The sequence below is a fragment of the Corvus cornix genome, chromosome 3 (genome assembly GCF_000738735.6).
Source record: "Corvus cornix cornix isolate S_Up_H32 chromosome 3, ASM73873v5, whole genome shotgun sequence".
Taxonomy (NCBI): Eukaryota; Metazoa; Chordata; class Aves; order Passeriformes; family Corvidae; genus Corvus; species Corvus cornix.
The window spans coordinates 26,300,597-26,315,832 of NC_047056.1; the positions used below are offsets into that span (position 1 = coordinate 26,300,597).

General features: G+C 38.1%; 1 long non-coding RNA gene across 1 annotated transcript in view; it reads left to right on the forward strand.

Annotated features, from left to right (window-relative positions):
* Positions 1 to 1,920: 1,920 nt before the first annotated feature.
* The window catches only part of LOC120411629, a 36,592-nt gene continuing 23,276 nt past the window's right edge, over positions 1,921 to 15,236 (forward strand). The window contains exons 1-2 of the long non-coding RNA XR_005604091.1: positions 1,921 to 7,033; positions 9,072 to 9,220. This is a non-coding gene — a long non-coding RNA (uncharacterized LOC120411629). The remainder of the gene's footprint in view (positions 7,034 to 9,071; positions 9,221 to 15,236) is intronic.

Here is a 15,236-nt window from a genome sequence, read left to right on the forward strand (position 1 = left end):
TTATTTCCATAGAAGTTGCTGCCTTCACAGTTTTGCCTTTGCTTTTGCACAGCTGGCTCTAGACTAGATCTAGACTTGGAAGTTGCTGGGAATGACTTAGTGTCAGGCAAATAAAGAATTTTGGATTAAGCTGCTGTCACCACTTAGATGAAATCTTTCTTAAACTTTTTCCTTCTTGCCTGGAAGCATTTGAAAAATATTGTACCCTGAGTAGACTTTGTGGACTAATATTTTTGAGCCTAGGGTCACTTATGAATGTCAACAACACCTCTGTTGTAATTATTCTTTTGTGTGGGTACATCTCTGCAAGTGTCTGCCCTGTGTGAGTCAACCTCATGTGATGATGCTGCATTTAGCCCATGGGCTAATGATGACACAGGCAGTCTGTATATTTCTGCTGGCATTCCACCTCTTCATGTAGAGAAAGAGTAGGTTGAAAATTAAGTCACTAAACCGTCTGCTGTCATTTACTTGGTCTGTCTTCTGCCTTTCTATTTCACAGCACGAATAAAACACAGTGACCAACAAACATTACTGACCCAGACATCGTGCAATTTAAATGACATGTACTGTAAAAAAATCTGATAGCTCCTTATCTCATCACTTCTTTGTTTGTTTGTTTCTAAATAAACCCCCAGGAGAGGGCAGAGACTCAAACCAGATATTTATTTGTGGACTCCTCATCTTTTATTCTATGTATCATAGCAAACCGTTCCAGGGCAGACTTACTCAAGTCTTCTACTTACTGTAGAATTGGGATTCTTACAACTGTATTGAACACTAGCCATGAATTTTAATATTTCAGATTTGAATAACAATATATATAAATCTGATGGTCTGCACTACAGAACTATACTAGGAATTTATTAAAAAATCAACTCCTTTATTGATGAATTCTGGACAGCTGTTTTATAATATATGCACATTTACATCCAAAAATTACCTACAGATATTAGGAGCCTGAAACATGAGTTTGAAGAATGGAAAAATCAAGAGCAACAATAGACTTCACAGTCAGTTTCCTTTAAGTCCTTAGTATAGTCATGAAGTTAAGATACAAAAGCATTTGCAACAACAACATAGTGGGCAGAGAGTGTAAAAGAGAGGCCATGAGGCCATTAAGGCAATTAAGAAAGATTAAGATTACTTGTGGTGGAAAGACCCATTAATCAATAGGCCAGAAATCACAGCATGTTGCAGAATATACTTCACCTAAAAAAAAGAGAACAAACAGGCTAAATATATCCCATACCAAAGGTCACAGAGTTCTCATTAATGAGAAATCATATTAATCCCGCAGATATTGCTGGCTCCATAGTTACGTTTTCCATTTGCACACATAGGAACAGTACTGATGAAATGCACCGTAAGTGATGCAGAGCCACTGTTGAAAAATTTCCTGTCCACAGCTGGCACCACAGATAGACCCAGCAATATTTGTGGAGGGAAAGTAGAGCTTACTCAAGAGGGCACGGGTTGCTGCTGCTGCTGCAGGAGAGGGAAGTGACTGTGGTTATTCATTGCTGGCAACAATGACGTAGAAGCCCCCATTCACGGATGTAAAGCTGCCGTACAAAGATGACACGATGCCTGTCAGAGGATGGGTAATTGAAAATCCTTGCATTTGCAAAATGCCTGTGGGCATCTAATGCAAGTCTTCATATGGTAATGAGAGGAAACAAAGTGGGAGGGCTACTGCACATGCTAAAACTTGCACCTGAAATAATTGGAAATTGGCTTAGACGGGCATGTAACCAGGCTGAAACCAGCTCTAGGGCACTCAGCTTCATCTTCAGCAGCAAGGTCACCGCCCCATTCCAGGCCAATGCATTTTGTCTCTAGGTGCAGCCACAGGTGGGCAGAAACAGATTTGCTAACTGGTTTTGTAGAAATAGCTACAGCTGGTTGGGATTTTTTTTTTTTTTTTTTTTTTTTTTAAGCCACTTGAAAAACAGAGGTGGAAGCAGGTGTGTTTCTTTCAGCAAGAGGTTGGTTCCAGTAATTTTTGAACCTGAAACTATTTCTTAGAACTGTTCCTTGGGAATTTTCTGCTTCTTGATTCAGGATAAAGTTTTCTTCGCTGATTTGAGCCAATAATATGGAAAAAAATTAATTATCAAAAATACTGAAATGAAATATTTGAATCATCCAAACTATGCTGTTTGGATTCATTGGTTTGCAAGCATTCTTGAGATGTGTTACTGTTTCAGGGAGGGATTTATTCGTTAGTTTTAGGGTTTTTAATTACCATTCAGGTGAGGAAAATGCTTTCTTACAAAATTGAGTATGATTCTGGAGTTTATAAAAGCAATGGATGAGGCATCTTTTACATTCTTTTATATGAGTTAAATTATTATTTTGGAGGTTTTTTTCAATGTAGGCAGGATACATTTCTTTGATCAATGTGACTAGAAGGTGTATGTCAGAGGGAGGGTAAGAGCCAGGGTGATTTAAGAAAAGAAGGCTGCAGTCAAGTTTGCCTCCTAACAGTTTTGCTGTTGGGTGTATAGTGACTAATATGGGATAAAAACCTCTTCTACTGAAGGTATTCCAGGCAATATTTGACAGCTATTTTCACTGATTCCAGACAAATCAAGTAGCCACCGTGTTTAATCAATTTTAAGCAGGGCTACAGGCATCTGGACTTTCTTATCATTTCTATACTCCTTTTATTTTTTAGTGCAGAACAACTCACAAAATTCCCAGAAAAGCAGGACAACTTAGATAACAAATCTTTCTGAAGCAGCTGATTTTTTAGGATCCTATATCACTGCAGAACAGCACAGTCTGACATAGGGTACCTGTCCTCTAGCTTCTGCTGGCAAATGATTTCTTTACAGTGGTTCTTCATAGTTAACAAAATGCCATGTGCTGCTTCTGGCTGGACAAGCAAGCCTGAAGAGTTGGCTGTCCCCTTGACTGCAGAGGGAAAGTCTTTTCCTATACAACTGTTGCATTGTGCTTTTGAAGATCTTAGAGCCTATTTCGACACCAAACATGTGCTACTGTTTTGGGAGGCAAAGGCACTCGAGATGCTTGTTGTCTGCAATGATAGAGAAGCCTGAGATTTCCAAGTTTCTTGGTCTTGGTGCTAATTATATTATAGTAGAGATTTTATTGTGCTGCAGTAATGCCTGAGAATATTAGCCAGTTTGTAGCTGCAGGATGTCTGTTCTCTGCCATTCCTGTTCTATATATGATCACCTCATCTTCTACTGCAGCTTCCCAATTTTACTACATAAACACACTTTCTATCATATTGTTTATCCATGCATGGAGCAAGAAATTAATCTGACTACACCATTCTGGACCTCTTGACATTTAGAGAGAGTTGGGATTTAGACAGACCGTAGAAGGAATTGCAGTATTCAAGATGTGAAGTGATTAAGATGTGAACAAGGATTTCAGCAGAAGCAAGGTCAAGGTAAAGATGAACTCAAGCAGAATCTCAGAGATGGGAATGAGAAGAGTGGGGAAGGTAGTTTGGCGTTATGAAAAAGCAGTTTATTGTTTTATTGTTTTAAATTTTGCACTGCTGTGATAAAAATACAAAGGTCTTTAATATCCTTTAGTTTTGCTGTGCTAGTCAGAGCACAGAGATGCTAAACACAGTGACACATTGCTGTAGTTTTCTCTTTATTGCAACTGACTTTCACAATTTTAATTTACTTCTGTGCTGAGGAATTCAAAACTCTTCTTGGTGTCAAAGAATCCAGCACAGCTCTCACTCCCAATGTCTGATACCAGAGAAAAGACTTCCATGGGAATAATGATGTGTTTCCAGGTCAGATTAGTTTTGCTTTTCCCATTATCTGTCCTTCTATAGCGGTTCTTTCATGTGCAGAATAGCTTGGTCTACTGGTGGAAAACCTCTGGTCCCAGCCACTGGGAGAATCCTCCAATGTACTCCTGCTATGTGGAGGAAACTGCAAGTAGGGAAGGGTGAAGTGCAAATCTTTGGAAGGGGACAGCAAGGCTGCTGGGCCCTTCATAGTTTGATAGCTTTAGTAGCATTCCTTCTTTGGTTAAAAACCTCAGTGCAATGCTTTTTTGATGCTTATATGTTAATTTCAATGTGCACGTGTAACTATTAGCCAAACTATTTGACTTCTCACACTAGAGAAACCTAACAGCTATATCAAAAAAATAGCCCACCACTGATATTTGCCAAATGTTTTCATTCCATCTGTTTCCTCATAAGACTCTACTTTTTCCAGTTCCCTTATCCTACTTTCTATGGCATGCTGTCTTCCACTGAGTGTTTCTGCATAGCAATCTTACATGGAGATGAGCTGTACTTCTGCTGATAGAATAGGTTAAAATAAGCCAGCATTTTACTTGATAAGTATGCATTGTTTCATCCTTCTATGCATTCTTTGGATTCTGTTACTAAAGTAAATGCAATTAATGAAAATCAAAACACTGTATGAAATCATGTCATTTCCTTACAAGAGAATTTGGACAAAAACTTTTGATTAAAATTCCCTGGCATTGTCAAAACATCTTGCTTTGATGTCTTTGGGAATACAGACTTTTCACTTTCCTCTTTCCAAACATTTTTCTTTTGAATGTCTTTAAATATTGTCTTAGGTACTGTAGAATGATGTGAAAATTAGAAGTTATAATTAATGAAGCATCTTAACTAACTGAAACTGAAATCTACTTTATGTTTTAAATTTTGGTGGCCCAAATCTAAAAAATATTTGTGCATTTTGGTTGGAATTTTAAACCCCCTCATAATATGAAAAATGTATCTTTGGTTTTTTTTTGGTTTTTTTTTTGTTTTTTTTTTTTTTTTTTTTTTGAGTCCAAGTTCCTGATCTCATATTCTCTTTCAGGTTAAGCATCCTCACTGATTACCACTGCCCCATTTAAACAGGAGGGAGGCAACCTTTTCACAAGCAGAATGCCATTTAGGGCTCTTAGGGTGGATGCAGTCATCATGTTGATGAGAGGCAATGTGGGCAGCACCAAGTCACTCTTTCATGTGTTATCGAGCACGTTCCATCCTGAGTCTTGTCAACAGGGGCAGAAAGGTACCTCCCACTCAGCTCCCTCCTCCAGCGATAAATTGCCAGCATGGGCTTTAAGTCAGCAACCTTAAATGCCATCAGGAAACTGGTTGGTGGCCAGCACAGATCCCAGTGAGGGAAACTGTTTTCCAAACATGTCATACTGCAACAATTTTGGTTTCTGACTGAGCAGGCTGCTTTGAGTTAGAGATGATGAAGACCGCACAATACTAATGAAGTTTGTCCTTGAGAGATGAGTTTGCACCGCAGAGCTAAGGACAGGAGCTTGTATTTTAAGGCTCGGAACTTTTCTAAAGATGTTCAGCTTTCCTTTGCTCCCTCCCAGTTTTGCACTACCTTAAAACCTAACCACACAGCCAGACTGCCAATACAAATAACAAAGGGCTCCTTTTTTTTTGATGAGCAGAAAGCCAAGTCATACTTCTCATCCCTTCCATAGCGTCTAACTCTACCTCACCTACGTGAAGTTCAGCCACTGGGTCGTTATGCATTTGCCGGATAAAGTATTCCACTCTTTCAGCCAGAATGGAAATGGAGCTGGACAGGAGAAGTGCTTCAAGAAACTCTAAATTTCCTTGTTACTTATTAAGTATCAAACATGGGGCAGGTACTTTTACAGTACCTGGGAGAACTCCTGCAAAGAAAGCAAGATATTGCTCCAAGTAGTGCCTTAGTGGCATTCGCCAGCAAAGCGTGGTGAATGGGCCTGCTCATTTTTGTTATATTTTTCCAAGAAACAGATTATTTTACTGTTGCAATCATATCCATCTTCCATGCAAATTCTACCTCCTCCTTCCAGATGTTTAACCAGCTTGTAGGCTTTACCTGCTGACTTGGTCAATAACAGCAGCCAACATTTGGTATCACTCTATTTCCTCTGCTGTGTATAAAGCTCGTTCCCATTCTGATTTTGTTACAGTGTCAGATAATATTGATAATTCTCTTTGGGGCTTGTTTAATGGAATGACCTTAACAAGAATAAAGTAGCTGGATATGGACTTAAGATAGTATTTCTTTCTAAAAATAAACGTTCTGGATTATACTTCGTGTGTGTTTTTTCTTTGGGTTTTCCATAAATCAGTTGTATTTGTTCATATAAACTTCACATTTTCTATTTAACCTCTCATGGAGGAGGAGGTGACAGAAATCATGGACTTTGAAAAACTGAACCAATCTCCACCACTACCTCAAGAATTTACACCTCCAGTTCAGAAGGTGCTTTATGTAGCTGTGAGTATAAGAGCAGTCCTACTCATGTGGTCAAAGTTAGGCATGTTTGAAACACAGCACATCAGATTCATGCACGTTTGAAGTTTCTGTGAAACTTTGTTCACAAATGTACTATAGTAAATATCTGGCTTTCTAACAAATAAAGTGTAAATAAGTAACTCTGCAAATGCATTCCAGTAAATAAATTTACTTTATTGATGTAAACAGGCATTATGAAGGTTAAGATACATGGGTTTGCAAAATGAAGACAAACCTAAAAAGACAGTTCACTCTCGGTTATGCAGTGAAATATGTCTACCTATTCATTGTTCGCTGACCAATATTTTTATAGCAAATGGGGCATAAAGAAATTGTGCACATGAGCAGGTCTGGAAAAAAAAATCAAAAGAATCCCTCACTTGATGTGACATTGTGAAATACTGTAGGTTTTTGAGCTTTTTGTGTGTATTTATCTGACTACTGTTTGTATAACAAAACATCAAAGAATAAGAGGTTGATATGCACAGCAGAGGTAGCTTTTCTGAGATGTTTTGCCTCTTGATGCACAGGCAATCTAAATATTAATATTCATCATGTTCTAATTTCCTTATTCCTATGCCAAGCTCAGAAACACTTGGAATTAAGCTTCTTTTGTTTTTCTGCTGTTACATGTGGTTTTGTCTGATTTCACTTCAGCTTGTATAGTCCCACCAAAGCAAGCAGCTATGCAAGATTACTTTCCAGTTTCAATCTGTGATGTGTGGAGGAAATAAATTCCTGATGTGTTCCTGGTAAGTAATGATGTCTGCATGTCCATTTTAAAACATGACCCAGAATTCCCTATTGTGCAATTAGGTTTGTGTATTTCCTGTTGCACTTTTTCCATGTCTTTTTAAAACCTTCTCTAAGGCATCCTGATCCTTAATACAAGTTGTAATTGTCTTCAACATAGCCAAGTATTTATTCACAGTGCTTATGTTGGCCTTGACTTCCAGGAATACCTAAATTCTTACCTTTCCAGGTAGAATCTTTGGAAGGGAATTTGTTGTAGACAGTGAGAGAATCAAACTTGATCATCAGTAAGAGATTCAAAATATTTGCACAACTCGTTATGCTTCTCCAAAAAATTTCAATGAAGGGGGCTGAAGCTCCATCTGAACAGAGTTAAAATAATGTCATTATAAAATGACATCATTAGAAAAAACATTATAAACCAGCAATACCACTCTATGAGCTGCAACTAATTGCTCTGGGATGAGCCTAGAGTCTGGATCTAAAGATCTAAGAAGCCGTACATATTCTGATGAAGATTGCAAGGCCGTGAACAGAACTGTTCTGCCTAAAATGTCCTGAGACTTCACACTCAGAAATTCTTATATGGAATCCTTTCTTAGGTGGATGGTGCAGAGACCTATTTAAAATACCTTCATAATGGTGAATTTTGCTGAAGTCTGGAGCAGGGGTTGGCTTACATGTTTTTCAGGGCGAAAAAAGTCCCTATCCATGTAGATATTAAAAAAATCCTGTGAGGTTCTTAATTATAAAAAAATTAATCTTCTGTGTCTGGTACCAACACAACTTCATATACTGGTGTGCACACTTCTTTTTTTGGTAATTAACTTTTCAAATCTGAAACAATGAAAAGGAATTTTGCTGCTGAATTCAAGCACAACCGGGTGTTATCCAGAGGCTAAATTCTTTTCCTGCTTAACATAAGAACATAATAAGAACATAAGAGGCATACTGGTTCAGAACAAAGGTCAGTGTAGCCCAATATCCTGAGTCCAACAATAGCCACAAGTGGGTATGCAGGGAAGAGCAGAGAACCAGCCTTGCACATCTGATGCCTCCCCCTAAGTACTGTCCTGGCTTTCAGCTACTCATGGCTGAAGAATTTCATGAAATGGATGTAGTTCCAATGTGTTTAAAAAGCCAGTGTGCATTTCTGCTCTGTGGTCTTGCCCAGCCTCCCCTTGAGGCTATGTAAACTTATAGCTGATGCCAAATGGGAACAGGGCATCTGGACAGTGTGGCAAAAAGTGATTAATGCCATTAGAGATAATGCTATCTCTGTATCTTCATCAATACAATAGTTCTAGAACCTATCTGGTGATTTACAGTTATATGATGAGAAGCAGTGGAAATGTCCAAAATATTGTCATGTTTTCTTTAAAATATCTATGCAGGCATTGTGATCTGAGGCAAAAAAAAAAAAAAGAAAGAAGACTGAGTGGGACTGGCAGGGTAGAACACTAATAAACTCTTGATAAAAGAGTAGCCTGTGGGCTCAATGAAGAGATACTTAAACTGTTCAGGCAGGGTGCTAGGAGCAAAGAAATATGTGATTACCTTTGAATGACGGTGCAGTTCTGAATAAGAGGAGAATAACTGACAGAAGCCCATGGACATTTTTCAGCCTTGCCAAGGGGTAGGCAGACATGAAATGATATATGCATTCAGTGGCAAATTCCAGTTAGATTGCTCTCAGACCAGACTGCAAGAGATTCTTGCATCAGTCTTCCTCAAGTTTTCAAACATTTTCTCTTCCATTTTTTTCAATGAAATTTATCCATTTTTTGTAATTATATAGATTAACTTCCTGAGATCATGCCACTCATTTACATCTCCCCATATTTGCTAGATGTGCAGAATGAGCCAAGTGCAAAGATATATATACAACAAACCTTCCTGTTCCTAAGTTGCTTGCAAACAACAAAGGCACTTGAATATTCTTATGACAGGGCTTGTATAAGGACAGTGGCTAGACAGAGTGAATATTTTCTGTGCCTACTGAAGCCAGCTGTATCTCCTGCTGTTCTGAATCACTAGGTTCAAATCACTGGCCTCCAAGAATCCTGTAGTTGGAAATGCTGAAGACAAAAATCTCTAATGGGTCATTTTGGACAGCCTCCTGCCGGGACATGATTAATCCCTCCAGAGCTATGTTAGTGCTTGATGAACAGCAAAGCTATCTACAGGTGAGCAATGTTGTCCACAAACATAGATGAGCAGAAAGAAGATACTGGTGCCTGTGGTCAACAGATACCTTCCTCTGTAGCCTCTGCTTTTATTCTGTGTTCCCTTTAATTTTATTCCTCATGTTGGATAGACAGGAAAAGAAAGGATTATTTGAAATCTCAGTAAGAGACCAAAGTCCTTAATTTATCAATTTGTGTTGGTTTCATTGTGTTTGCTTCTCAGACATCTGCATGTTTTTCCTAATGTGTTGTGGGTATTTTTTCTCTGGGTGTATATGTGGATTTTGTAGGGTGGGAGATGTTCAGTCACCTATTAGTGGTATTGGTGGGTCCCTCAAAGGATATCTTGTTTGGTCGACAGGTTGCTCCTGGTTCTTGAAAACTATGAGTTCTCACTGACTGTTTTTCCAACAAGAAGTTTTAATAAGATTGTTTCAGTCAGAGTGAAGTCTATAATCTTAATTTTTGGGAGCAGTAGAGTGATTTCTTGGAGTGATGGTAAATATCTTTCTTACTTTCACAAAGTATTGAACATGTTGGAGAAAATTTTGATCCTACTGGCAAGATGGTGCTGGACCCTGCTCTAGCTGGTAAAATCATCTGATGGGGTGAGACCCACATGAGGGAAGGGGATTGTCAGTACTAGTCTTTAGTGTTCACTTTTAATGAAATTTTTCAGGCTTTTAGTATCATCTCTCTCAATCTGCAAGTCCTTTAGAGTCCTTAATGGTTTCTGTCTATGCCTGTGGCAGTAGATATGACTGTTGTCATCTAATCTACTTGGTGATGAACCTTTATTCAACTTCATCTCAAGATTAGATCTCTGCAATGCACCCACATCCAGTTACACCACGAGACCAGAGCTAACTTCAGCTGTGTTTTATTTGTGATGGGGTGTTCCATTGACAGCCAGCAATGTCTACACTCCACTACTTGAAAAAAATTTTCCTCTGTTTTTTCCCTTAAATAGTTATGATCCTTGTTATAGGAACCATCTCCCTTTTTTTTTTTGATTCTGTGTTGGTGAAGATAAACTGATGTGCCTTGAGGGATCAGGAATGTGTCAGTATTTAGAGCTGATGGATAGCTCCTTGGCTGGTGGAGATATGCACCTTAGAGTCTCTGCAGAACTGCAGGCTCTCAGGTGACACTGTAAAACTCAACTTCACCCAAGTTTTGGGAAGGGAGGGGAGATGCCAGTAGGGTATGTCAACAAGGCATTTGTTGGTTTTGAACCATGAAGACTTGAGAGTATCTTTGCTCTGGTAACAATTAGTGATGACTAACTGTGAATCAAGATAGGCATGTTTTTATATTCTGAAATATTGAGTGATAGGCATACTCTACCCAAGCACAAATCCTTCTCAAAAGGCAATTTCTCCATTCTACTTGTGCTACACCTAATGTGCTTGGGGTTATACTTTCATGTATGTAGTTAAATTATTCTTGAAGAACAGCAAAATGTATGAGAGAGATGATGTTTTCTGTTGCTAGCTAGCAAGGTTTTTAGTTCTCCAATTCAAACATATTTATTATAGTAGGTAATATTTAAGGCTAAATGGTCTATTGTCTACATCTTTTGTGTGTTCCTTTTGCTGCTTCACTGGGCAAGGTGTGACAGTGTTATGTATCCTCTAGAGGCTCACAGCCAAGGAAAAGTTGGTTCTCTATAAAAAGATACTTCTTCTTCTTCTGTGGCACTCTTAGAAGGAATCAGATTTTCTATGTTTTGTTAAAGTCCTGCACTTCTCATATTAAAATTAACAGCCTTTTATTTTAGGAAAATAAGTCCATTCATGATATTCTGCTTCCCCCTCCTGAACTTAGATATGAATGGGACTTAAGGACTTGGTGTCCTGAAATGAAATATTTTCGTCAGATGGAGCCCACACGGGGTGAAGAAACAGGATGGATGGAGCAAGTGTTTGATGTGGTGGTGACTGAGGAGATGTGCAGAGAGGGCAGCCTGGAGGGTTTTAACAGAGCTCCAAGAGAACATACAGAGCTTATCCGGAGCTCTCTTCTGTCCATGGCAGAAGTCCCCACTCATTCAGCAGGAGCAGGCTCAGGCTCAATGTTTGTAAAACATATGCTCATTATCCCCAGGTTTGTTACGCAAAGATGATTACTGTAATATTTTATATGACTTTTCTCCGGACTGGCTATTCTTATTTGTTGAGCAGAATAGCCTGCTCTTCTCCTTGATGCATAGATACAAAGTGCCTTTTCTTTTTCTTATCTTTCTAGGTAGGATTTTCTGGCAGCATATTTTATTTGGGAAATAGCATGTGACACTTATGGATCTTCCCCTTTCCTTTCTTTTTTTCTGACGAAAAACACCCGTAGCATAAAACAGCCTTGGAGAAGGCAAGCAAGAGTCTGTGTGCTGTGATGTGCTGCAGTAGCAAATGTATTCTGGTGTACATCGAGCAACATAAATATGCAAATGTTTTACAACATGTGTACTTACACACCCTACCTTTTTGTTATCTCCTTGCACTGCGTACATAAAGTTACATCTATCTGGTAGAGTCTGCTCTGTTAATAATAATGCTGAATATGTAAATCCTCCCAGTTTTTATAACTAGTGCTTTAGGTTGCATTTACTATAAACAAAGATGTATTTTTGGGGGCTGTTGGTTTGAGTTTATTGTTTATGTAAATCTCTCAGAATGTGACATAGCCAGATAGCTTCCTGTGTTGTGCTGATCCACATTTTAGGCCAGCAGCCAAAGTATTTTATCTTTTACTTCATTATAGTGATCTTCCAATTAGCTGTGGTCTGTAATACCCTGATTTTGGTGGCAGTGGTTTGGGGAGGATTGTTTGATAGTTCTGCTCGAGAGGCAAAATGAGGGGCCTTATTATAGAAAGTGCAGAGGTTGTGCAGTAGCTGAGTTCTGTTGCAAAGTTTGCCGATAAGGGAAAACTGGCCCTTGAGCATCCATTCTATTCTGTATATTAACACTTCTAATCTGCACTGCTGATAAAACTGCAAGCCATTTGCCTTTGGAGGAATTAGTTCTGCCTCACTTGTGTAACCAGGCGATGGTGATTAACCTTTAAACTGTCCAATATTCTCAGCAGACTCCTGCTCCAGATTAGAAACTATTTAGTTATGACCAACTAAATTAACAACATTCCCTCCTCTGAAGAATAAGATTTGGAAGGTATGCATTTTAAGGTGGAATGTGGATAATGTCCTTATTTATTCACCACTTTTGCTACATAAAATGTATTCATCAGTTGAAAAGAAAGAGAAAGGAGAGAGAGTTCCATTTCAGATTGAAACAATCCACAATTATTTATGTACAGGAGGTGATTTGGGTGAATTTTACTTAGGGTGCTGCTGTAGATGGCTGAGACCTGTTTCTGACTTTTCATTCTTAAATAAAACTTACAGGGCAGGGAATAAAATAGGCAGGTTGGTGCTCTGGTGTGGGCAGCAGTTTAGGAAAAAGATTTCCTTCCTTTGAAAGGAAAGACAATTATCTCAATTCTTTGGAAGAGTAATTTTTGGAAGTTTGCTAACCTTTCTGTCACAATCACGCAAAACAAAAGGTTTTGTACATGGTGGTTACAGACCAACACATCCAATGGACTTTAGCTGCTGTGATAACCTAGTACTGTACCATTGTATCTACATATTTTAAATGTGTAATTTATCAGTTGAAACATACCCTTCAATACATGTGCCATAAAAGAAAAGAGTGAGGGCAATTATGTAATAGTATAGTGTTTGTCTGACATGCCTTAAATCCCCATATTGTTATTCCTCACTGAATAACAAATACAAAATCCCTGTTAGCAATGTTTTCCGTTTTACCAGTTTTATATTAGCTGCCTCCTTAAAAATTGCTAATCTAGATACTACATTAGTAGGATGTCAGTCAAACTGCAATCCACAGTGAAGCCTTCTTCATATACCAATTTAAATCATTCATGGTCCTTTCTTTGGCATTATTCAAAAGATCATAATAATTTTCTTGTGCCCACAGCACAAAAAAATCAATTATTTCCCCACAAAGACTTGAAAGTACTTAGCGAGTGCTGTAAGAAAAGCTGAGGGTTATATCAAATTGAAATTGCACTCATTACACACAACACAATTAGTTGCCACTAGTCTGGCCGGTGCTTTAATTCTGAATGGCATATCTTTATTATTACAGAAACAAGCATGCAAATGGCATTGTTCAGGATTTGCAGAAATCAATAGGATATAGTGCTGTGTGTTTGGTGGCCACTGTCACTCAGTCTGCTGTGGATTTGAGATAATGTGTGTATTTGAATTAATGAAGGGAACGTGAGACATCATAAGTGACACCCAAATAAAAGAAATGGGTACATGATATTTGTAATTATTCTACTTGTGTTTTTGTTGTAAATACTTGTGCTTTTTGTTTTTTAATCAAAGGATTAATTGCATTTTAATAAGGCATTATGATTTTCAGAGCTTTAGTTAATTAAAACTTGTAGTATATAATTATGAAGTGATGCTGAGATTTGTCTAAAGATCACCCATACGTTTAGAATATGTATATTTTTCCTTGTTAAGCAGTTGCTACATTTTATGAATTATATTAAATGTTTGAAAGATGATGGCAGTTCCAAATGGATTTCCGTAAATGGCAGCTCAGAATGTAGATTATGTTGTTGGACAAATTAAAGTGGAGGAAGTAGTGGGGCTGGGAACACTTTTTGGCTGTAGTGCTGGAACATTCATTTGCACAAATGTTAGCTTTCAGCCGCAGGAGTAAGAACAGATGTATTTGTTCAATGTATCATATCATTCCGCCCATTAATTCCCACTGAAATTGCTGCAGTTTGAAATTCTGAGGATAGGCCATAAAGACTCACTGGTGGTGTGTGGTAAAGATTATTTTCCATGTGACAAAAGGGTTTTAAAAGGAGGGAGAAAGTAGGTGTGCATGTGTTTGTACAGGCACCTCTAGGTATCGCCTGGTCTCCTTGAGAGAGATGAATATTCCTGGTACAGAGCTTTAATCACTCACAATCTAACCTGGGACATATACATATATTCATATATATAAAGATTGTTTCCTGTGGGAGTATATTATGTCTGGATTGGTAGACTAATTGCTAGATAGATAAAACAGAGTTAAACAGTATTAGAAAGTTAAAATCCTAATGTTTCGGATGAAGCTTTCATTTGGCAGTATTTTAAAGAAAGATCTCCTGTTACATTTATTCCACTCCTTTTGTAAGTGTATATTGAAAATAAAAGCTAATTTTGCTCTTCTTTTATATAAAGTGGGAAAAATATTGCTTTGTTGCTGAATGGTGTGAGGGCTTTTCTTATTTCTTGTCAGCTATAAAATGAAATACATGTTTATGCTGAATAGTCCAGCACAGTCATGTATTTCTATAGCACAGCCCCATGAACTAAAAAGGTTTTCTAATGTTCTCTCTTGAAGTAAGGATCTTAAATTAGACCTCAGCATTTCCTACCTGGAAGCTTGGTTTCTGCAGTGCACAAATGTTTATTTATTTATTTATTACACTCAGGTTTGCAGATACTTTTTGAGACAAACCCACTCAGGAGCTCAAAATGTTCCAAGTGAGGTAGGGAGATGAAGCCTGCAGAGAGAGTGAAAGAAAGAACAAGAATTCTCAAAAAATTTGTGTTGACTTCACTACTCAAACCAGGATTTTAATAGGTATCTATAAATGGATTTTAAGTAGGATTTTTCCATGTTTTCTCCCAAAGCTGATTTAAAATCTAGTATTATTAGATTGGTCACAGCCTTCATATTTTAACTGTCAAACCCAAAGTCTGAAAGGTGATTCATTCAATGCTTGCTAAAATATTTGCTCAGCAGCACAATAGTGTGTGATGGAAAATAAACTCCTCTGGAGCATCTCACCCTATCAGCCATGGCCTGCAGCAGGAAAAGAATGAGGGAAGGTCAGTCAATTATGTGTGGTAATCACCGTAAGCATATTATCTGAGACACAGATGTCTTCCCTGACCCCTCACGACATAGCTATTAACCCC